A 25,788-nucleotide genomic window follows, 5' to 3' on the forward strand; every position below is an offset into this window, starting at 1 on the left:
ATGCCAAAGCCCAACACTTCTTACCAAGAAGGAGAGAAGTACATCATGGAAGACGTAACATCATATGATGTTGCTTGAATTAAAAAAAAAAAAAGTACTGTGTTACGTCTGAGATGAAGTGGGTCTCTAATTTGAGTCTTTGAGGTATGACCATCAGACAGTCTTGCATGTACTCAGCACACAGCACTATGCTTCCATCCGCTCTTCTCTCAGCAATCCAACTGCGTCAGAGCCTCAATGAATGCAAATGGAAGAAGGTTTGGTCCATAAAACTCCCTCTCAAAATTTCAACAAGTCATGTATTTAGGGCATTTTTTTCTTTTAAAGTGTAATAACCAGCGTCATGAATTCTTTTTTTTTTTTTTTTTTTGCTGTACGCGGGCCTCTCACTGCTGTGGCCTCTCCCGTTGCGGAGCACAGGCTCCGGACGCGCAGGCTCCGCGGCCATAGCTCGCGGGCCTAGCCGCTCCGCGGCATGTGGGATCTTCCGGGACCGGGGCACGAACCCGTGTCCCCTGCATCGGCAGGCGGACTCTCAACCACTGCGCCGCCAGGGAAGCCCATGAATTCTTAACTGGTTTGTGGCTGAGGTAGTCTGATCAACTTTGTTCTGAGCCTCTCAAATTTTCTTTGTTGCTCAAACATACCCTCCACTTTTGCTCACTGCTATGTCATTAATATACTTTTCTCTCCATCAGTAATCTCCTTCCATGCTAACTCCTTGAGGGATCCCTGTCAGGACTGGAATCAAGCATCAGCTCCACCGGGAATCCATCCATAGCTTCCCAGACAGTGATTATGGTTCTCCCTCCTCTTGCCCCACCACATTGAACATATCTCTGACAATGCATCCCATGTGGTGCTGTGATTGCCTGTGGACATTTCTGTCTCCCCCTTTGATCCACAAGTTCTTCTGGGGTAGCACTGTGTCTTACCCACCTCTGTGTCTGCAGGGCCAGGAACATAGTGGTCATCTATGCACTTCTAATAAAAGGATGAATGAATGAGTGACAAATGAATGGGCTTAATTATCTCACTGACTCCTTTCTGCCTGAAGTTGACAAGAATTCCAGGAACATTGGTAAGACTTTTCCACCTGTTATGTCAGAGGGCAACAGAAAGCACTTGGCTTTCTTTGTCTTGTGAAAAAAGGAGCATAATAAGGAGAAGGATCTCAGTCAGTTAAGAAATGTAATATCTTGGAGCAGGACCTTATGCCCCCACCTCCTCAACTGTAGTTCAACTCTTTTATTTTTCTAGTTTTAAAAAGTTATTATTTTTGGTAATTTTCCAGGAACACTTTGAATCAAGCATCACATATCAGAGAAATGATTATCTAACTAGGGAGACAATAGGCAAATACCCTCAGAAGGTCAGAAAAATGAAAACTCAAGGCAAATACTAGACATGGTGCCTCTTGATTTAAAGCAGCCTATTTCATGACTGTCCTGACCATTTTATAGATGTCATGGGAATAGTAGTAATTAAATTATAGTGCTCTCTCTTTGAGAGAATCTCAGGAAGATGATTTTGTATCAGACATGCATTTGGTTTTGCTTTTCTTGAAGACACAGTATATCATATAACCATCAGCTTTTCTTCTGCCATTGGCTCCTGTCAGGTCTGGAATCCAACAAGCAGCTCATTTCCAGCAAGTCTTTTGACTAACAATTTACACTTCTGTTTTGGTCTCAGTCCTGCCCAAATTTATCTTTCTACCCTTGTATTTCTTTTTGCTTTTTTACCTACTTCTAATATATGTTATTTTATTAGTTTGTGGCATTTTTTATAAACTGCCATACATGTTTTGAAGTAATGGGGAGAGACCTTCAAGATGACAGAGGAGTAACACATGGAGATCACCTTCCTCCCCACAAATACATCAGAAATACATCTACACGTGGAACAATAGCTAGCTGGGAGGGAGTCCAGGAAAAAGTCTGGACCTTCCTAAGAGGCAAGAGACCATTGTTTCCTGGTGCGCGAGGAGAGGGGATTCAGAGCACTGCCTAACTGAGCTCCACAGAAGGGTGCAAGCTGCGGCTATCAGTATGAACCTCAGAGATGGGCATGAAATGCTAAGGCTGCTGCTGCAGCCACCAAGAAGCCTGTGTATAAGCACAGGTCACTCTCCACACCTCCCCTCCTGGGAGGCTGTGCAGCCCGCCACTGCCAGGGTCTCGTGATCCAGGGACAACTTCCCCGGGAAGACACACAGCAAGCATCAGGCTGTTGCAACGTCACACTGGCCTCTGCCGTCGCAGGCTCACCCCACACTCCGTGCCCCTCCCTCCCCCTGGCCTGAGTGAGCCAGAGCCCCCGAAGCAGCTACTCCTTTAACCCTGTCCTGTCTGAGCGAAGAACAGATGCCCTCAGGTGACCTACATGCAGAGGCGGGGCCACATCCAAAGCTGAACCCCAGGAGCTGTGCGAACAAAGAAGAGAAAGGGAAATCTCTCCCAGCAGCCTCAGGAGCAGCGGATTAAATCTCCACAATCAACTTGATGTACCCTGCATCGGTGGAATACCTGAATAGACAACGAATCATCGCAGATTGAGATGGTGGACTTTGGGAGCAACTGTAGACCTGGGGTTTGCTTTCTGCATCTAATTTGTTTCTGGTTTTATGCTTATCTTCGTTTACTGTTTCAAGTTTATTATCATTGGTAGATTTGTTTATTGATTTGTTGCTCTCTTCCTTTTTTAAAAAAATATATAGATATATATTTTTTCCTTTTTCTCTTTTTGTGACTGTGTATATGTATGCTTCTTTGTGTGATTTTGTCTGTATAGCTTTGCTTTCACCATTTGTCCTAGGGTTCTGTCTGTCTTTTTTTTTTTTTTTGTCTTATTTTTAGTATAGTTTTTAGCACTTGTTATCATTGGTGGATTTGCTGTTTGGTTTGGTTGCTCTCTTCTTTCTTTTTCTTTTCTTACTTTTTAATTTTTAATAATTTTTTTTAATTTTAATAACTTTTATTTTATTCTTTCTTTCTTTCTTTCTTTTTTTCTCCCTTTTCTTCTGAGCCGTGTGGCTGATAGGGTCTTGGTGCTCCGGCCAGGTGTCAGGCCTGGGCCTCTGAGGTGGGATAGCCGAGTTCAGGACATTGGTCCACCAGAGATCTCCTGTCTCCACGTAATATCAAACAGCGAAAGCTCTCCCGGAGATCTCCATCTCAATGCTAAGACCCACCTCCACTCAACGACCAGCAAGCTACAGGGCTTGACACCCCATGCCAAACAACTAGCAAGACAGGAACACAACCCTACCCATTAGCAGAAAGGCTGCTTAAAATCATAATAAGGTCACAGACACCCCAAAACACACCACCAGACGTGGTCCTGCCCACCAGAAAGACAAGATCCAGACTCATCTACCAGAACACAGGCACCAATCCCCTCCACCAGGAAGCCTACACAACCCACCGAACCAACCTTACCCACTGGGGGCAGACACCAAAAACAACAGGAACTATGAACCTGCAACCTGTGAAAAGGAGACCCCAAACACAGTAAGTTAAGCAAAATGAGAAGACAGAGAAACACACAGCAGATGAAGGAGCAAGGTAAAAACCCACCAGGCCAAAGAAATGAAGAGGAAATAGGCAGTCTTCCTGAAAAAGCATTCAGAGTAATGACAGTAAAGGTGATCCAAAATCTTGGAAATAGAATGGAGAAAATACAAGAAATGTTTAACAAGGACCTAGAAGAACTAAAGAGCAAACAAACAATGATGAACAACACAATAAATGAAATTAAAAATTCTCTAGAAGGAATCAATAGCAGAATAACTGAGGGAGAAGAACGGATAAGTGACCTGGAAGATAAAATAGTGGAAATAACTACTGCAGAGCAGAATAAAGAAAAAAGAATGAAAAGAATTGCAGACAGTCTCAGAGACCTCTGGGACAACATTAAACACACCAACATTTGAATTATAGGGGTCTCAGAAGAAGAAGAGAAAAAGAAAGGGACTGAGAAAATATTTGAAGAGATTATGGTTGAAAACTTCCCTAATATGGAAAGGAAATAGTCAATCAAGTCCAGGAAGTGTAGAGAGTCCCATACAGGATAAATCCAAGGAGAAACATGCCGAAACATATATTAATCAAACTATCAAAAATTAAATACAAAGAAAAAATATTAAAAGCTGCAAGGGAAAAATAACAACTAACATACAAGGGAATCCCCATAAGGTTAACAGCTGATCCTTCAGCAGAAACTCTGCAGGCCAGAAGGGAGTGGCAGGTCATATTTAAAGTGATGAAAGGGAAAAACCTAGAACCATGATTACTTTACCCAGCAAGGATCTCATTCAGATTCCATGGAGAAATTAAAACCTTTACAGACAAGCAAAAGCTAAGAGAATTCAGCACCACAAAACCAGCTTTACAACAAATGCTAAAGGAACTTCTCTAGGCAGGAAACACAAGAGAAGGAAAAGACCTACAATAACAAACCCAAAACAATTAAGAAAATGGTAATAGGAACATGCATATGGATAACTACCTTAAATGTAAATGGATTAAATGCTCCAACCAAAAGACATAGACTGGTTGAATGGATACAAAAACAAGACCCATATATATGCTGTCTACAAGAGACCCACTTCAGACCTAGGGACACATACAGACTGAAAGTGAGGGGATGGAAAAAGATATTCCATGCAAATGAAAATCAAAAGAAAGCTGGAGTAGCAATTCTCATATCAGATAAAATAGACTTTAAACTAAATACTATTACAAGAGACAAAGAAGGACACTACATAATGATCAAGGGATCAATCCAAGAAGAAGATATAACAATTGTAAATATTTATGCACCCGACATAGGAGTACCTCAATACATAAGGCAAATGCTAACAGCCATAAAAGAGGAAGTCGACAGTAACACAATCATAGTAGGGGACTTTAACACCCCACTTTCACCAATGAACAGATCATCCAAAATGAAAATAAATGAAGTAATGTAGCAGCAATATTAAATATTTATGTAAAAACAGAAGCAATAATCAAAATATTTTAAAACTACTATGGCAGGGTCATTGACCAGTCAGAGAGGTGCTATCCATTAACAAAAAGAAATGCCAAACTGGTGGAAGCAAGTTTTATCACCTTTGTTGGCAAATAAATTAAATAGCGTAGGCTCAGGTGGAAGAGAGAGTACTTGACTGTGATTCAGGGAACCGGGAAAAGCAGCATTAATGAGGCTAAGAAGTATTGAAACAAAAGTCAGAAACATCCAAGTTGGAAAGCTTCGCTCTGCCTCTTATTCACTCTCTAAGTTTCAGGTTTCTCATATACAAAACAGTAAAAGAATACTTGCCTCGTTCATGGGGCTGGTAGAAAAAAAGAAGGCATATGAGTTTTCTGCACAAAATAGGTTACTGTATTGAGGTGGAAATGCCACACCTCATGTGATTATTTGCGCATTTCAGTGAAAATTTTCAATGAGTCACACCATTTTCTTCCAGTTTTTTTCATAGCAAGGAAGCATGGTCACAGATTATAAATGTCTCTACCTTGGTCTCCTTGGATAATCTTGCAGATTGCTACTGAAATTGTTGAGTTCCTCCATGGAGCAAAGTAGATACACAGGGCTGCCAGGAGCTACAACGCTGTGCACAGAAGCCTACTCTACAGCGGCCTTGGGATCGGGCCACATGGCCACAGGAGCAGCCAGAAAGGAGGAAAGGGTGGGTAAGGCCAAAATTCAAGCCAGGCATTTCAACTTCAGCCCTTTGCCGGTGAGGTCATTTTCCATGTATTCTTTGTTTCCACTAGATTCAATGTCTCAAAAATGTTGAGCATACAAAATCTGAACCCATATGATGAGCCATCCAGGCCCATGCAATGGCGCTTGCCATCCTGACAGGGTCATCTGGAGCTGGAATTATTGAGTGGGAGTCCAGGAATCAAGGCTGGCTTGAGATTATACTTTGTCCTCTATATCCATGAGCTGTTTGTCCTCAGAGACAGTAGCCCCAGTCTCCAGAGAGATCACTCTATCATGTCTCTGGTGGCTCAGAGACTATCTGGCCTACAGTCCCAGTTCTGACCTGGACTATCTGTGTGTGCCTCTGGACTTCTGTTTCTTGATATATCAGCTGGGAATAAGAGTACCGAACTCAGAGCTGTAGCAAAGATTTAATGAGATCATTCACTAAAGTACTTAGTTGCTGCTCATAGAAGCTTCTACGTGTGTAAGGTATAATTATTATCTGGGCTCCCACATGAGAATAATACAGTTTCAAACTTGTTAACATTTCAAAGCTGCTACTAGTTGTTCAGGTTTATTCCCACCTTCTCACAAAAATTCTTTGTTACAGGCACACCTCACACTTGTTTCTTCATACTTGCTCTGCTTTAATTGCTCCGTTTCCTCTGTGGAACGCTGTGATGTTGTGACATTAATAAGAAATAAGGAATATACTTCATTCCCACTTCCCGGCGCAGAGCTTCCTAAACCCTAGGAATTTCCTGGGTTATAGGGGTGAGAGGAGTATCTTTTATTATTCATAAGTCATTTTCAAACATACTATTTATACTATTGAGGTGATTTTTGGAAAGTTCCTAAGGATGAGGAACTGGTTTCAGGGAAACCAACCACGTGATTAGAGGATTGTATCTTTCAGCCTCACCTCCCCCAACTTCCTCAGGAAAGGGAGAGGGTCTGGAAACTGGGTTCAATCACCACTGTATGGCCAAGGACTTAAGCAATCATGCCTATGTAATGAAGCCTCCATAAATACCCTAAACAACAGGGTCTGGAGAGGTTTTGGCTTGGTGAACACATCGAGGTGCTGGGAGGGTGGTGAGCCCAGAGTGGGCATGGAAGTTCCGAGTCTCTTCCCGCCTTGTCCTATGCATCTCTTCCATCTGGTTGTTCCTGAGTTGTAGCCTTTTATAATAAACTGGTAATCTAGTAAGTAAACTGTTTTCTTGAGTTGTATGACCTATTTTAGCAAATTATCCAACCAGACGATGGGTTGTGGGAGCCCCCAATTTATAGCCAGTCAGTCAGAAGTACAAGCAACAATATACGTCTTAAAATTGGCATCTGAAGTGGGGGGCAGTATCGTGGAACTGAGCCCTTAACCTGCATAGTCTGCAGTAACATAGGCAGTTAGTGTCAGAACTGAGTTAAACGGTAGTACACCCAGTTGCTCTCTGCTGAGAATTGAAGAATCACTTGCTGTGGAAAACCCCACATATCTCGTATCAGAAGTATTGGTGTGAGTGTACAGAAAAACAGTGTGTTTTCTTTTAAATGCCTCTACCAATTTTTACTTCTTACTAGATTCTTCAAGTACCAGTTCAAGGCCATCTCATCCAGGAAATCTTCTCAGGTGTATTTCTCAGAATGAGATAGGTGTCCATTCCTTTCTGTCTCGTTTTTTACATGAAAATCAAGTCTATCTCCCACCTGGACTGTGAGACCTTTGAGGGTAGGGCCTAAGTTCCTCCACTTTACTATCTCCCCCAGCATAACCTAACAGAGAATTGGTGCTCAGTAATTACTGAATGAAATTATAGATAAAAAATGAATTTAACGTAGTGGGATACTGGCATTGTGCACAAGCTTATGAGGTGTCTGCTAACATGGTATGATTTCACAGATGCAAGGAAGAACGTCTGATATTCTCAAGAGCTCTTCCACCAGTGAGCTAATACCTTAGAGCTCCACTCATCTATTTGTCTATGTATGAGTCCAACTCTATGCTGGGATTTTAAAACAAATCAGACCTGACCCCTAATCTGCAACAGCTTTCCTCTGGGCTGACGGTCCTAAACCCCTACTGAGTTCACACGGTGCATGCACAGGAGACCCTTCTCTAAGTATCCTTTACGCCTTTGTAACATGAATGAAAGACCTCAGATACTTTTTGGCTGGGGAACTGAGGGAGAAAAGAGGAAAAACCAGGGGCATCTGTGGAGGGCAGAGGAGATGATACATCACCCACAAGGAAAGGAAACTGCTAGAGGAGGTCAAATCAGAATAAGTCTGCCCAAGACACGTCTCAAGGAGCTGACCAAAGGAGAAGGCTTATCAATATTTGGACTCAGTGGGAAAGGGATGTGAGAATAAGCATGCTCTAAAAGCAAGAGCCCAGCTTGGGATCAAATAGACATGAGTTTGAATCTCATCTCTCCACTTAGTAGCTATAAAAACGTGGGCAAATCCTCAAAGCCTCTGATCTTCAGTTTTCTCCTTTATACAATGGAGATGGCCTCATAGTATTTTTTTGTGACAATTAAATGAAGTATCAAATAACCAGTTAGATTGCATGTACTCGATAAATGTTGTCACCCTTCTCTCCTAAGGTACAAAGCAATCCCAGGGTTCAGATGCACTTCTAATCCACATGTCTCTGTAGGTGGATACTTGTTCAGGAAGCTATTCACATACAAATCAGAACAGGAGCTACTGGCAAGGCAGAGTCAATCTGCATATCTGCCTCCGGGCAGGACATGACTGGGGCTACTTGGGTCTACACTAGGTAAGGCGGCCTCTTTTGTGAACATGGCTTCTGGAACCAGGATGCAGAGGAGACTTGGATGGATTCTTTTCAAGATGAGCCCAGCCTCTCCTTGCAGATAGAGCTCCTGGAAGCACCGGCCTGGGCAGCTGCGGGAGGACTGAGTGGCAGGGCTGTGCCAGCCCCCTCACTCCAGCAGCTACCACTCGGTAGCCAGAAGCTGGTCCCGCTGCTCTCCTGGAGCCTGGGCTGATGCTGCGGGGAGGCACAGGGGGCAAGGGGTGTGTGCGGGGCAACTGTGCAACTTCAAAGTCTCTGAGAATGTCGTTTGGCATAGAGGAGAGTCAGGGGCAACTGGAACTGTGGGATTTCCAGTTATAAATGGTCCCATTCAGAGCTGTGTACCCTGTTGCACAACAAGGGAACAAGGAGACATTTGATGGCATTAAAAGGCCTTGAGCTCAGAACAAAGGGACACAACTTTCCCTGACTTGTCTTCTAAACTTTAAGGCCTCTCCTGTGTGATGGCGGGTTATGAAAACACGACACAGCTTATCCCACTCTGCCTTGGCAGAAGGCTTGCTTCTGGACACAGACCCGGAGGCAGTGGCCTCTGACCTGGGTTTTCTTAAAGGCTCGAGCATACATTTAATCTGCACAGTGAAGGATCAGGATTAAAGACCCAGTGGCCCTAGAGGGGTGGGATAGGGAGGGTGGGAGGAAGGGAGACGCAAGAGGGAGGAGATATGGGGATATATGTATACGTATGGCTGATTCACTTTGTGATACAGCAGAAACTAACACACCCTTGTAAAGCAATTATACTCCAATAAAGATGTTAAAAAAAAAAGAAAAAAAAGACCCAGTGGCCCAACATAGACATAAGAACTTTCCGAGACTGATCTCTCTCCCTCGTTCTGATATCCAATCCATTAAAAAATCCCCAGTTACTTTTTACACCACTTCCATCTCCATCCCCACTGAGCTGTCTGTCAGTTTACTCCCTGGATTCTGAAGGGACCTCAGAGGCACAGTCACTGAGACCATGTCTGGAAGAATTTCACAATGGCCAAAATCAGAATGCCATCCTGAACTGAATTTATATTTAACAAGTTATTCCAAGAAGCTGGATGAGCCAGAGCATCTTATATGTACATCTTAGGATGTCTTTCTCAAACTTACCTGTGTAAGGAAACAGAGACTCAGAGAAGTTGTTTAAGGTCAAGTACCAGGAAGTGGCAGAGCTGTGGATTCTGGTCCATCAGCACCATCACGCTATCCTGCTTCAGGCCTTCCCATAGGGTGCCTGCCTTTGCGATAGCCTTTCGTGAAAGCCCTCCTCCTCCAGTGGTGGCCACGTGGAAGGCAGGAGCTGTGGTGGATATTGTTAGAATCTCCTGGTGTGGATTTAAAATATCTTAAAACAGAGCCTTTGAAAAATTGATTCTAAAAATAACTCATTTATTGATACCAAATCAATTTTGGTATTGATTGATCATATTGATCAATATTTGAATGTGTTCATTTCTCCAGGCACCAGTTGCTCAATCTCCCATTTCTAATTGAGAAACGTCGTAAAGCTCAGTAAGTGCACACCTTCAGAAGTACAAGTCTAAGCTGCCACAAAATATATTTTAAAGTGTGAAACATATAAGTTGCAGGAACACAGTATCCCTGTGCAGAGAGAAAAGGTAGTTACTTGAATGCCAGCCCAAAACTGGGAAAATGAAATCTTCACAATGGAAATCTTGTGTTGCTGGTGCACATGTTTGGTCAGAGATATGAAATTTTAAGGAATCTTCGTCTACAGGAATGATGCCAGCTTCTCTCTCCCATACATCCTCTCAGTGGATTAATCACCAGGCCCCCGGGAACCACAACGTGACCACTATGTGAGGCGCCTTCTTCCCTGAAACAATGAAGTTCTGTCTGATCGTCTTTGGGAGGCATTTATAGCTTCAGGACATTACTCTGTTTTATTGAAAGTACTCAGCGCTGGCTTCTTGGGACATGGCTGGAAGGGGTGTTGAGCTGGATTGGGCAATAACAGATGTTCCAGTGGGACACTGAGACATCCTTAGTGTGGGGGGGCACCCAGCAGGGACACATTTTGAAAGGTGAAGAAGGCATGAGTGTGTTTCACAAAGCTGAGTGTAAGTGAGTTGACCCATCGCTCTGAGGAAGCTGTGTGTCCCGATCTCAAGTTCTTAGTGGGGTCTTCCCCACCTACAGGTTACATGACAGAGAGGAACACAACTGCCAAAGCCAAGACTCTTTGTGTTAATAATGATGAGATGAAATCGTTTCTATTCATCTGGCTGGGTAGAGCCTGGAATGCAGTAGCTGTGCCCGGGGCACCATGTGGAGAATACAGAGCAACGCTGTCATTCCCAGAAGAACGTGGCAGCTGCCTTGCACAGTAGGCTGGCTCCTCTCCACCCCCAATGTCTAAGGACAGCAACCGAGAGTTCTTAAAATAATAAACAGCTGGCCGTGGGCTCCCTACAAAATCCCCAGAATTCCAGTACAATTAGACTTGATTGAACAAGTTTTAGACCGCAGCACCAGAAACCCAGAGTCTGAAGGTCTCCCACCCGCACCCACTGGCTTGGGTATCCATTTAGAATGATTGCCCTGAAGCTTTGTGTCTGAGGGAGGATCTCCTACAAAGCAGACAAGGGCAGGGGGATTCAAAGGTCTTGAGTTGAGCAATCTTGTTTTCCATCTTTGGAATATGCAAATGCAAAGGCGACTGGGGCTCTGAATCCTGTGTGAATGTGATTTCATTTCCCCATGTCGGAGGGGGCCCCTCTACCTAGGAGGTAACTCACCAACCTCGCTCCCCTACCTCAGACCTGGAAGTGGGGAGAGCATAGGGTGGAAGATGAGGAAAGGCAAGAATCTCAATGAGGTTCATAACAAAGACATCTTTAGCAACCCCGTTCTGAACTTTCAGAGTGACTTTGGTGCAGTGGTGACAGTTGTAACTTATCTGCAGCCTGGAAACGTGGATACAACTGAGGACTGGGAATCAAAGAGACCGAGTTTTGTTTCTGGTGCTGCTACCTGCAGGTCGTGTGACTCTGATATATTATTTAACTTTTCTGGGCCTCACTTTCCCCATCTCTAAAATGGGGAGAATAAGAAACCTGTCCTGGAGTCATGCCCATAGTAGGTAACTCATAATTACTAATTTTTAACTGACTACTGGTGCACGACTAGTACCTACCTCCAGGTTGCTGTGAGAATTCACTGAAATGATATCTGTGACCCTTGCCTCATAAATGATAAACATGCACAATTTATGGTGGTGGTGGGATGAATTGGGAGATTGGGATTGACATATATACAATAATATGTATAAAATAATAAGAACCTGCTGTATAAAAATAAATTAAAAACAAACAAACAAACAAAAATATTCACAGTCTATACCTCTCCGAGGAGCCCTGAGAAGGCTCCACAAAAATGTGAGGCTTGGGGGCTTCCCTGGTGGCGCAGTGGTTGAGAATCTGCCTGCTAATGAAAGGGACACGGGTTCGAGCCCTGGTCTGGGAGGATCCCACATGCCACGGAACAACTAGGCCCGTGAGCCACAACTACTGAACCTGCGCGTCTGGAGCCTGTGCTCCGCAACAAGAGAGGCCACGATAGTGAGAGGCCCGCACACCTCAATGAAGAGTGGCCCCCACTTGCCACAACTAGAGAAAGCCCTCGCACAGAAATGAAAACCCAACACTGCAAAAATTAATTAATTAATAAACTCCTACCCCCAACATCTTTTAAAAAAAAAAAAAAAGTGAGGCTTCACAGAACGCGAGGTGCAGAATACTGATTATGTGACATGGTAACAGGTATTCTGTGGGGAAGTTTTCATGGGGAAATATTCAGGAAATTGAGTTAAACTAATTTAAATAGGTTTCTGTCCTGTGGGATCTCTCAGGGTGTGTTGTAAATTGCCGAGAGACGTAAATGGCATCGCTTTTTAAGCTCACCTGACCATTGAACCTCTTTTCACAAGGCTCTCAAAAATCTTGAGTTCTCAAGTGATGTATTAAGGAATGCAGTTGGGGAAATAGCTGCTTTAGACATGTCCCCAGGAAGAAGGAGATTTCATGGACCCCGTTCCCCCTCACCCCCACCAAGAAATAAACTCTTGGTTTCAGGAGCTATACACATGTTTTCTTCCCTTTGCCAGGCATTTCAAAAGCCTGCAACCACTGCGAATTATTTTTATGCTGAATTGTTTTTTATCTGTAAAATGGAAATAAATATCTGTAAAGAGGACATAACAACCCAAGATTTGAGCTCCTAACTCACCAATATCTAGAGTAGCTTCTGGTGATGGAGATCAGCCATACACTTTACCCCCTGAGTAGGAGCTACATCCACAGAGCTAAAGGGAAGGATCTGGGGATCTGGGGGGCAAAAACAGCCCCCCAACCTCCAGACCAAAGGGATGAGGAGAATGAGCCCTATCGTTTTCTCAGGGTCTGAGAAACTCGGGGAGCCACCAAAGGCCCCTGCAGGAGTCATGGGTATGGACCACAGCAGCAAACAGGAGAGTCCAGAAAACAAAGCACTATCTTCTCCAAAACAGCCCATACCTCCAGGTCAATCCAATGGTACCGAGCACCAGGAGCTGGTGAGAGAATTTCATTCATGCTTATCTTCAATTTGAATGACCAGAGATTTGCATTAGCCCAGGACAGATTTTTGGAACCACTCTGTAAGTGCCAAATGATATCTGCATTGGTGTTTCCTCAGCATCCTGGAAAATGGAAACTGGGGAGATGAACTGACTTGTCTGGGTGTTGGGGGGATGTCAGAAAATGAGCCCACTACCTCAAAGAGTGGAGCTTCTTTGCCAGGTTGCTAGGTCAACTCAGTGACAGGTTCATGGAAAACCCCAGAATATTCCCAGACACACCTGCTTCTGCTCATCGTTCTGCAGCCACCTGACCTGGAAGAGATGCCAGGAAGTTGACCCATCTACACTTGGAGCAAAGAGAAGTCAAAAGATGATCCCCTTTCTTGCTGTCTTAAAAATCCTGTTCTAAAAGTCCTCCGGTCTCTAGGATAAACGACCTCTTTCTATATTATAATCCAGTTCATTTTTAATTACTCCCCCACCAAATTCATTTGAGTTCATTAAAATCCTACACAAATCATTAGAGTAAAAGTGAGAATAAATGAAAACTTAAGGTGCAAAACGAGACCGAGCTAGCAATTGTTTTCACTGGAAAGATGCCTGATTTCCATTGGTCATGGGGGAGGATTAAATGGGAGAGAGAAACAGCACGGCCTGGTGAGGAAACAGAGAAATAAAAACCCTTAAGTGAGGGTCTGAGACTTTGGATGCAAAAGTTGGCCCCTACATTATACAGTCACTGTAAGTCCCTCTCTTTTCACTTTCTTGGTTCTTCTTCTGTAAAAGAGGTATTGGGTTGGGGCCCCTTGGGTTCAGCATTCCAGAACCAGGATGGGGGAGAATGTTTCCTAACAGTGATTTTTGGATGCGTTTTTCTTTCTGTTTCTGTAGGTCAGGAAGAAACCAATGTGAACTCCCCAGCGAACTCCTGAGAAATAGCGTCTGCAGCCACACAAGTCTAAGATGCAATCAGTACAGAACTTTCCACCTTTACTGACGTTTCTTATCTTCTGTCATCTGCATGGTGACTGTGAAAAATGTTCTCAGTGGGTGTCTCTGATTCATTTTTGTGATGGTCCCACGATGTCTGAAGAAGTTAAAGTTTAAACTCTCTCCCTTCCCATTGGCCTTTATAGCTCTGTGGATTCTGCCAGTAACTGGGCTGATTCCTAAGGCTTGAGCTTTCTAGAAAGGAAAATGGCCTGACCAGGGTAAATGGCTGTATTTGCTGAGGAGAAAACTCACCAAGCTTTTAAATGGTTCTCTTATACAGCAGCAATAAATGCGAACCAGTTTATCAATGCCTCCATTTTCAGAGGGTGTTATGAAGATCTCTATCTAGGAATAAACTTCCTCAAAGATAAAACAAGAGGCTCGGGCTTCGGAGACAATAGTAATATTGTCTCGGGAGTTTGAGAAGCTGCTCCTAAAGGCACTTAGAGAACTCTTCCCATTGATCTGACAATTTATGTATTGTTCAGGAACTAGCCCCGAGCAAAGTCGGAGAAGAGTCGGTATTTGAGGGCCTTTAAAACATTAAAGTCAAACGGCAGCCTCCAGAGGATGGAGTGAATTTTTTTTTTTTTTACGTGATGCGTTGTGCCTGCCACACAGGCCAGGATGCGGGGTGCTTCCTGACTCTCAGTCCCAGTTTCAAAGGTGGGACTTTGAATGCAAGTGTGTGTTTGTGTGCAGCACGCATGTGTATAGGCGCTGTCCTGTAGTGGCTCATGTGTCTGTGCCAGTGTGTGTGTGTCTGTGTGCAGCGTGCCTGGCTGTGAGCATGGATTGGGGTGCGGGGGGCTGGCAGTATTAGTTTTGGGTGCAAAAGAGGTGAATGTCAGCACCTAAGGGTACTGGGATGCACACGCAGGCACAGCTGTGAGTGTGCAGGTACCTATGTGCAAGCTCACTTACAGCAAATGTGTCTTGTGGGTGATGAAGTGGGCTTTTGTAGAAATGTGTGACTGTGGCCTAGCCCACAGAATCATCACCAGCCTTCACATTCAACTCAGTGAAGACACCTCTGGTCCAGCCCAAACCCCAGTGGCTCTCAGACTTGTCCATTCACTGCAGAGTTTTCCCAAATGCCTACTGTATGCCAAGTCCTACGTCAGACACTGTAATAAAGGTGAAAAAAAGGAGAGAACACGAGGCTTATGTCCTCAAAGAAGTCACCACATAATATGAAAGATGAGGTATGTATACTTGAAAGGTAGAATACCCCTGAGCAGAAGGGAGCCTGGTCCAGTCAGTGTTATCTGATTGTGGTGCTCAAATACCTGTCTGTTACCTCATCCAAGGGTGTCTTTATTTTTTTGAAATTTTTATTGGAGTTGCTTTACAATGTTGTGTTAGCTTCTACTCTACAGCAAAGTGAATCAGCCGTATGTATACGTATATCCCCTTTTTGGATTTCCTTCCCATTTAGGTCACCACAGATCACTGAGTAGAGTTCCCTGTGCTATACAGTAGGTTCTCATTAGTTATCTATTTTATACATAGTATCAATAGTGTATGTATGTCAATCCCAATCTCCCAATTGTCTTTAACTATAAAATTTATGAAGGCAACAAACAGGAATATTTCCAACACACTGAGTGAATTCTCTAAAAGGTAACTGAGGTTCTTTTTTATGTACAGTTACTTTAGATTTCGTCTTGTAAGACAAACTATAAATAACATATTTACCAGTTAGAAGCGTGAGAGGGGCTTTTGATTTTTTCTCAGTAAGGAACTGACAAGGATGTTGTAAGGATTAAAGAAATGATGACAGGGATGATGAGGATGAGGAGGTTAGTACAACAAGATCAGTGATAGATGCTAAGTTCTTAAATAATCTGGGTGTGTGGGAAGTGATTTATGTAGATTTACAAGATGAATTTGGATCACATCTAAGTGCAGTGGGGAGCTCTGACAAGAGCTCTGATGAAGGAGAAGCCTGAAAGGAGACCCAGCGGAGAACTGGCAGAAAAAGCAGTGGGTGTGCGGACGCGGCTTTTTCCCACAGGAACTTAGAGCCCTCCAGGGAGTCTAAGCCTTTCCTTGAGCCTCAGCGCTCTGTTCTTAATTGTGTGAGACTGAAGAGGAGGTCACTCCTCAAGGCTTGTTAGTCATCCTTGTGGCCAAGATAGCTGTTCAATCACCAGCCATCCTACTCCCAGACCACTGCTTTAGAAAAACTTGTCCTGAAACACAAACCCCACTGTCTTATATAGGCTTCCCTAGGGGACAGCTTTCAGAGGAAGCACAGGTTATAAGTTGGCCTCAGTATCCATGCTGATAATCACACTAACATCCACACTATGTTCCCTCAGATTTGTAGGGGTCTCTAGTTGATGTGGAGCGCTTTCACATCCACAGTTTGATGAATCTGAACAACCATCACCCTTTGGAGTAGGCAGAATTAGTCAATCCAAGAGCATCACAAGGCAGACTAACCTAGGTGAAAAGAGTAAAATCACTTACTAGGACTTCCCTGGTGGCACAGTGGTTGAGAGTCCGCCTGTCGATGCAGGGGACACGGGTTCGTGCCCCGGTCCGGGAAGATCCCACATGCCGCGGAGCGGCTGGGCCCGTGAGCCATGGCCGCTGAGCATGTGCGTCCGGACCCTGTGCTCCATGGCAGGAGAGGCCACAACAGTGAGAGGCCCGCGTACTGCAAAAAAAAAAAAAAAAAAAAAAAAAAAATCACTTACTAGTAATTGCCAAAACATCTATGTATTAGAAGTCATCTACTGTTTAGGACTGGCCCAAAAGCCAACATGTGATAACACATTGTTACCGTCTACATTACAGGAGCACTCAGTCCCTTGACGGTTGGGCACGTAGCCTCCAGAGCAGACCATCGCTCTGAACTGCCTTGCTCAAGCAGAGAGTAGCTAAGCTGGGGGCTCGGGATGCTTGTGCCAAGAGCCAAGGCCATGGGAGGGCCTATTCTAATACTCAGTCAAGGGAGCGGTCACTAAGAACCCAACTGTAATAACAGGAACCTTCGGTTACTTTCATCAAGATATTTATATATTGTTAATGTCCTGAAATGACTAGACTTATTTTAATATCACTTCTGGATAAAATGAGGCGAAAAGAGTTGTGTTTTTTGTTTGTTGTTTGTTTGTTTTGAACAATTCCAGGTTTTCCTGTATCCCAGGGACATGTGTCTGAGTATGAGTGTGAATGCTCAAGGACCTAGACTTGTGACCTAGAAAGGAATTTAAGATGAGTCCAGAGTGTCCCAGGTAGACTAAGCTGCATTTCTGAGGTTGTCAATGATGCTGTGCAGGCCTCTGGACTGAAGGTGCGCCGGCTGGTGTGTGTTATATGTAGTTGGTTTCTAGTGAGTTGAAATTGTGCTAGGCAAATAAATTAAGTCAAGTTGATGCTCACTTCTTTGACTATGTAGATACTTTAAAAAAATGTAATCCTGGCTGATTTATTAGGGAGTGTCATATAGGGAAAAATAATTAAGCCACTTCCATTTCTACCCACTAAATATTAATACATTTCCCTTCTTTTCAGAGGTCATAGCTCAGCCTATTTCTGCTTTGCAATCCTCTCACCATCTTCCTGGCACAAGCTGATTTTCAGCTTGTCCTTTGTTTTGGCCAATCAAGGACAAGATTACCCTCATCCCAAGTTGCTTGATCTCCTCTGCAGTGGAAAGCCACTGGATTTTCGTGAGCAAGGGAGGGGCATGGAGAAGGAGATATTTAACTCTGTAACTCTAAGCTGCTGGGTGCAGAATGAGAATATTACCTACTAAAAATACCTCTAAATAATAATTATGGAGGAGGGAGGGTGATGTGTACAAAGAACTTTGGCTAAGAGTCAGCAGATAAAGAATATCTGATCTTCTAAATCTCATTTCTCTGGCACCGATTCACTGAGTTAGTCTGGGCAGGTTACAACCTCTCTCTGGGCCTCTAAGTTTTCCATCTATAAAATAAAGCTTTCTAAATATCCATCCAGGCTTGGAATACTATGGTGTTCACATTCTATTCCCAATTTGTAGTGTATGATAAAATGACTTTTCTGTTTCATGGTTTCTTCCACTGTCTATTGTCAAAGAAGAGACAAGGCATTGTGGGAAGTCCCAGGAAGCTTGTGGAACTTCTCACTAAAAGAAGAAGCAACATCCAATGCAAACAGAAATCTGCATCTTAGGATCTTTCATGTTAAATGGGATGAGAGAACCTGACCAAAGTAGGAAGGGAGGTCATTGAGTCCATGGTCAGGAGGAAAACAATGAAGCAGTTACAAATATATCCACTCTCTACCACAACCCTCCCCCTAAAATCAATCATTGAACTAAAGCAATACACATGCAACTTTTAAAACTTAGGCATCATAAATGATGCCCATAACTTAAAGGATACATCATATATATTCCATTTGGGACATTAGAAATCATTAAGATAAATCTTCTTGTTTTATAAGGTTTTGAATATCCTTAAGGGAAAACTTCTTGTTTGCCTTGGTGAAGCACTGCTGAGGTTTATTCATGGCTCAGAGATGAGGAAGGATATCTCTATCCCATCCAATGATTTACAAGGCTGACTTGAACATTTCCAAATGAGATTTTTTTTTTAAGAAATTTTGCCAGTTTATTTTTTTTTCATCTCCCTCTTGGTAGCAACTGAGGTTCTGAATTCAGTGAATATATGTTAGACACTGTTTACTTGAACTTTCTAAAACAAACTGTTCATCTTGGGTGTAACAGAAATGCTCTCTTTTTTATATTACTGTTCCCATGCCTTTCTGCAGAGACTCGCCAATACAAACACCCACTTACAGGGCTGCGCTCCACCACTGTACGCTCTTTGGTGAGTCTGCCATTGGACTTCAGTCAATAAATTTGCATTTAGTGCTTAATTTGTTCAGTATGCCTTACTAATTTGGCAATATTTATTTTGGCCCAGAAAGCATAAGGCAGCTAAATTCTTTTGGTTTGTTTGGTGTGGGGTTTTTTTCATTTTCATAAAAGGATTTGAGATATGAAAAAGTTCCAATGTCATGGACAGGACTGGTTTCCTGTTTATGAGTCACCATAAATATGAAAGGTGCTGGGTGACATTTCTCAGCTGAGAGAGTCCATACAGCCCTGTGTGGAGAGCAAATCCTCAAGCAGGGTGGTCTTGAGGTGACTTGCTGACCTTGTATAATGTCAAGAGGAATTATTGTTAAACTACAGTAGCCAGATCTCTCTCTCTCTCTCTCTCTCTCTCTCTCTCACACACACACACACACACACAACTTTAATGGTTTTCTCACCCTTATTATTATAGGGACAAGAGTTTTATTGTAATATCTTGTGTTCTCAAAATCAACCTTCATCTTTCAGAAAAAACTGGCAGAAAGTGCATTCATGTCTGTCTCTTTTTTGTTTGTTTGTTTGGCCTGTGTGTCCTTGCTCAAGGCTCCTCCACAGAAACAAATCCTCCTACACAGCACCGCGCCCAGAAAATTCTTCCATTAAATATGGGACTGCAGCCCTGTGGTCCCTTCTTTTTCCCGCACAGGAATGCTGCAGCTTGCTGGGCCCTTACACAGACCTTGAAGCGTCCATATTAAATAATCTCTGAGAACACAGTAGTTACCAGACTCTGACCTTCCTAAGATCAATGCGATCAGGGAAAACTGGCCCCCACGGTCTGAGTTTGACATCGTTTGCTGGAACATAGTGGGCAAATAGAATGCTCCCTAGAGAGGAGGCTGTTCTCACTCAAAGAGAGGTAGCTTTAATGACTGACATCTTGTGAAAGTCTCGGAAGAATTGGGCTTACGGCATCAGACTACGTATCCATCCATCTCAGCTCTGGTCTCTTCCAACTCCCAACCCACAAACACTCAGAAGTTGGTCTGAGATATTAAGACTGTACTTTTTGCAAAATGAATCAACTTGAGTCATGAATAGCAGTGCTATCAAGGCTGATATTTCTCTTCACAAAAATAAGACACTGCCCATGAAATTCTGAAACCCTTTCCAGATCGTTCAACCCACTTCCTGAACACGTCATGGTTTTTGTTTTTAGTATAGCTGATACATTTGCCAAGCTATTCCATCAGCTCTGAATGCCCTCTCTAGCCTTCACATAAAAACTCATACATACCCTCCAGGAGTCAGTTTCAATGTAACTACTTCAGTGATGTTTTTGCCAACTTCCCAGGCAGAAAGTTCTTTCCTCTGTTTCCCTTGGTCTTTGTACTTTCATTTGTTCTTTTTCTCCTGCACGCCTTATTTCATTTATTCAAATAGTATATATTTTAATGCCATCTGTATGCCAAGCACCATGCAAGCCACTTTTCCCAGAATACTGCAACGTTTGTCTATGAAAATTGTCTCTCTAACAGAACAGTAGGGCTTATGAAGTCAGGAAATTTGTCATTTAGATCTTAAAACCCCAAATGCCCAAGGCAGGTTAAATGGTTACCTTACTCAGAAATTGTATTTACAATAAACAAATTAATACACTGCACTCCGTAGGTTCAACCCAAACTGATCATTGTTTATTTGATAATTGTTTACCTACCTACTAGATAACTAGCCATAGTAAGCCTAAGTAGTTGTGCTTCCAAGTACCAGCCTTGAATGCAGGAAGCATTGCATATTTCAAGTTATATGCCTGGGAAAAGTCAGTGTCTCAATTTCTTTATTTATAAACAGAAAAAAAATGCTTACACTGTTAATATGAGAAGTAAATAAAATAAAATGTGAAATGTATTTTGCACTTATGCCAATGTTCTATGAGTAGTAGCCATCGGTCTTAATAATCAAGATAGTCAGGAATCATGTCAAAAATAGCATTATTAACTTTTAGAACAACACATAGGGAAAAATGTAGAAACATTGCCAAGGCTGAGTTGAGTGTCTCAAATGTAACACATGACGTCCACCTTGTGTGTCAACAAAGACGACTGTAGGGTCAGCTCAAAAAATCAAGAGGATGTCACTATCATTCAGTTACTCAGATACAAAACCTCTTGCAAATGTGAGGCTGAAAAGTGACCAAGATACCCAAAAGGAGTTCTAGGGTATACAGTGCCCCAATCAACTCTAATTCACTCATGTCAATAATAAGCACATGTGAAGTGGCCAAGTCCTTGCAGTTTTTAAGGCACTGTTTTAGGATGACTTCAAGGACTGGGCATCTTCTCCCAGAGCATGGACTGGCATCTTGGCAGTGAGAGTGAGATGTTTGCTGGGAGAATAGGCATAAATAGAACTGTCCTAGGCAAAGTGAAATGTATGTTTACCCCCTTATAAATTAATTTAAAGATATATATTTTATTAAAGAAGTATTTTAAACATAGTGGTGAGATGATGTGGTGTAAGCCTCTAGAATTTCACTCTAACTGCTGTGTAAGGAATGGATTGGAGGTTAGTGAAATCAGGATGCAGGGAAAGCACTAAGGAGCAGGTCTATTGCAGTAGACCAGGTAAGTGAGGGTGATGTTGTAGACTAGGATGACTGCATCAGTTGAGAGATTCTATAGACTAGTGGGGAAAACAGAGCTACACTGACATTTTAAGTATAATTTAATGAAAGTCTTGCTTCATAGTAGATACTTATAAATGTTTATATATTCATCAGTTTCTTTATTCAACAAATATTTGAGCTGTATTATGAACCAAGAATTGTCTTGAATACTAAAACACCTACCTTTCCCAATCTTCACACCTAACCATGAGCAGTATAATATAAAAAAGGCAGATATAAAGATTTACATATATATGGATATATATACACACACACACACACATAATTGTGAGAGCTTATTATGGGAATATTTAATGAATGAATGAATGAAGTATTAACCATAATAAATGAAAGAACTGTAAGATAATGTTGTTTGAGGAGTCAGGAATTACATGAGAAGATAACTGAAGAGGATCTTAAAGAATGCTTTAGAGTTTTTGAAGTGAGGAATGGAATTGGTGAGACAACACGCTTTCCATGACAGAGGAGAGTATTAGCAAACAACAGAGGCATGGATAACCTGGTGTGTCTGCAGAATGAAAAAGAGTTTACTCTTGCTAAGTTCTTAGATACTGAGTAGAAAAATTAAAATCAGTAGAGTAAAAAATTGTTAGTCCGTCTTGTGGATGATGAAATCTTAAATGACCCTACTTTCCTAAGTCTTAAAGTTCACTACTTGAATTACACAATTTTTACAAATGTCAAGCTATTAACGAACACTGATCTGGATGCCTTGAAACCTATACAATTAGTAAAGATATAGTAGATCTGAAGAATCTGAAGAGCCTCATTAGTAAGTTTAATCAAACAGGGATATATAGAATACTGAACACACCAAACAATAATATATATTCTTTTCAAGCACATATACTTAACAGGTATATGTGGCAGGCAGACTTTTAAGATGGCTCCCAAGAGCCTGGCACCTGGCATACACACTGCTTCTCCCAGTTATTCAATCAAACACTGATCTATGTACTACTGTAAAAGGATTTTACAGATGTAATTAAGATCTCAAATCAGTTGACCTTAAGATAGGGAAATTATCCAATTGGATTTAACCTAATTCCATGAGCCATTTTAATCTGGATCTAGAGATTAGAGACAAAGAAAATCAGAGATTCAAAAGCATGAGGAAGATTTGATCCAAGAGATATTTTCTGTTGCTGGCTTTGAAGATGGAGGAAGTAATAAGTACAGGTGGCCTCTAGGAGCTGAGAGCTGGAAAAGTAATGGGAACCTCAGTTCTATACCCACAAGAAACTGAATGCTGCCAACAAGAAGAATGACCTCAGAAGCATATTCTGCCCCACTTCCTCCAGACAAGAACTCAACTCAGCTCTTTTGAGTTGTGAGAACCTGAGCAGAGTACCCAGACTTCTGAGCTACAGAACTGTGGGTTAACAAATGGCTGCCATTTTAAGTCTCTAAATTTGAGATGACTTGCAATGGAAAACTAATACAGTATCAGTCCATCAGGAAATCCCAACATATCTCAAATAATTTATAAAACATAGACCACTATCTCTGACTAAAATTTAATAAAATTAGAAATGATAAAATATGCTGCTCAAAGTTCCATAAATTTGGAATTTTTTAAAAAAGCAATTCTAAATAGTCCATGATTCGAAGGACAAGTCATAATAGATATTACAAATATTGAGAAATAAGTAATAAAGCTATACTGTGTCCATGGATAAGAAAACTCAATAAAATATACGTCAATTCTCTGTAAATTGAATCCAGTGATTACATACAATTCCTTTAATACATCCAAAAAGATTTTGGTGAAAAAAAGCAAGTCAACCCAAATATTCCCATAGAAAATTGTTTTTCAGTTTCTTTTAAAAAACAAGTTTCAATAAACAATCTTGTCCATAGAAACTTTAGAACTTTTATGAGAACATTAAAAGACAAATGACAAGTGAAATGTTGGAGTAGGAGGACCCTGAGCTCACCCACTCCCATGGGCACAAGAAAACTACAACTATTTACAGAGCAACTATCTATGAGAACCACCCGAAGACTAGCAGAGAAGATTTTTCACAACTAAGAGTATAAAGAAGGAACCACAGTGAGATGAGTTGGAGGAGCAGAAACACAATAGAGTGAAGACCCCCACCACCAAGTTGGTGACCCACAAACAGGAGGATAATCACAGTTCCAGAGGTCCTCCCTAAGGAGTGAAGGGTCCACGCCCCACACTGGGCTCCCCAGCCCAGGGGTCCTACACTAGGAAGATGAGCCCCAGAACATCTGGCTTTGAAGGCCAATGAGGCTTGCTTGCATAAAGTAGAGCTGGAGAGACTCTCCTCTCAAAGGGTCTACATAAAATTTCAGATTCTCCAAGACACTGCACAGAAACAGTCATTTGAAAGAAGCTTGGGTCACATCCACTTGATGATCTTGGAGAGCCTCCTGGAGAGGCAAGAGGCAACTGGGACTCTGCTGGGGACACAGACACTGGTGGCAGCCATTTTGGGGAGCTCACTGTACCATGAGGCCACTGGTGCTGGCAAGTGCCATTTTGGATCCTCCCTCTCACCTGTTAGTGTTGGAGGCTTATCAGCCCACCAGCAGGCAGGCACCCATCCCAGGACTGCCCATCAGCCACCGCAGGACCTGGCCTTGCCCACCAGCAGGCCAGTGAGGCCAGACTCAGGCCCCACAGGTCCTGCAGACAGGTACCCTGGGACCTGGCCCCACCCATGAGTGGGCCAGCACCAGCCCCAGGCCACAGAACAAGTTTCAATAGATTTAAGAAGACTGAAACTACATCAAGTATTTTTTCTGACAACAATTGTATGAGACTAGAAGTCAACTACAAAAAGGAAACTGGAAAAAACACAAACAAGTGGAGGCTAAACAATATGCTACTAAACAACAGTTGTGTCACTGAAGAAATCAAAGAGGAAATAAAAAACACCCAGAGACATATGAAAATGGAAGCACAACAATCGAAAATCTTTGGGACACAACAAAAGCAGTTCTAGGAGGGAAGTTGATAGTGATACAATCCTACATTAGGAAACAAACAAAAAATCTCAAATAAACAATTTAACTTTACACCTAAAGGAACTAGAAAGAACAAACAAAACCTAAAATTAGTAGAAGGAAAGAAATAATAAAGATTAGACCAGAAATAAATGATATAGAGACTAAAAAAAACACAGTAGAAAAGATAAATGAAACTAAGAGCTGGTTCTTTGGAAAGATAAACAAAATCAATAAACCTTTAGCCAGACTCATCAAGAAAAAAAAAAAAAGAGAGAGAGAGAGAGGGCCCAAGTTAATAAAATCAGAAATTCAGAAATGAAAGTGGAGAAGTTACAAATGACACAACAGAAATACAAAGAGTTGTAAAAAAATTGCAAACAATTATATGTCAATAAAATGGACAACCTAGAAGAAATGAATAAACCAGAAACATAAAATCTCCCAACACTGAATCAGGAAGAAATACAAAATATGAACAGACCAATTACCAGTAATGAAATTGAATCAGTTATTTAAAAAATCTCCCAACAAACAAAACTCCAGGACCAGATGCGGTGGGGGAGGTGCAAAATAGGTGAAGGGGATTAAGAGGTACAAACTTCCAGTTATATAATAAATAAGTCACAGGGATGTAACATACAGCATAAGGAATATGGTCAATAATAGTGTAATAACTTTTTAAGGGGACAGATAGTTACTAGACTTATTATGATGAACATTTCATAACATCTGCAAATGTCAAATCTTTATGTGGTACACCTGAAACTAACATATTGTACATCAACTATTTTCAATAAAAAAAGTAGGAGATTATTAATTCAACCAACACGAAAAATTTTTAAATATCTACTTGGTAAATATATGGAGGAATAGAGTCTCATAAAAACTGTTGATGAGTGGGAATTCCCTTGAGGTCCAGTGGTTAGGACTCTGTGTTTTCATTGTGGAGGGCGCAGGTTCAATCCCTGGTTGGGAACTAAGATCCCGCAAGCCAGGCGGCATGGCCCCCACCCCCCCAAAAAAAACAAACAACTGTTGATGAGTAATTTCTGTAACCATTATAATTTAAAATGGCATAACTTTTAACACAGCAAGTCAACTTCTAGAAATATGCATTATTTAATACATGCTGAGAAATTTTCCCTTGATATTCCTCTACTTTTCTATATTTTTTTTTTTTTTTT

This window comes from Mesoplodon densirostris, chromosome 14 (genome assembly GCF_025265405.1).
Source record: "Mesoplodon densirostris isolate mMesDen1 chromosome 14, mMesDen1 primary haplotype, whole genome shotgun sequence".
In the NCBI taxonomy this organism is placed as follows: Eukaryota; Metazoa; Chordata; class Mammalia; order Artiodactyla; family Ziphiidae; genus Mesoplodon; species Mesoplodon densirostris.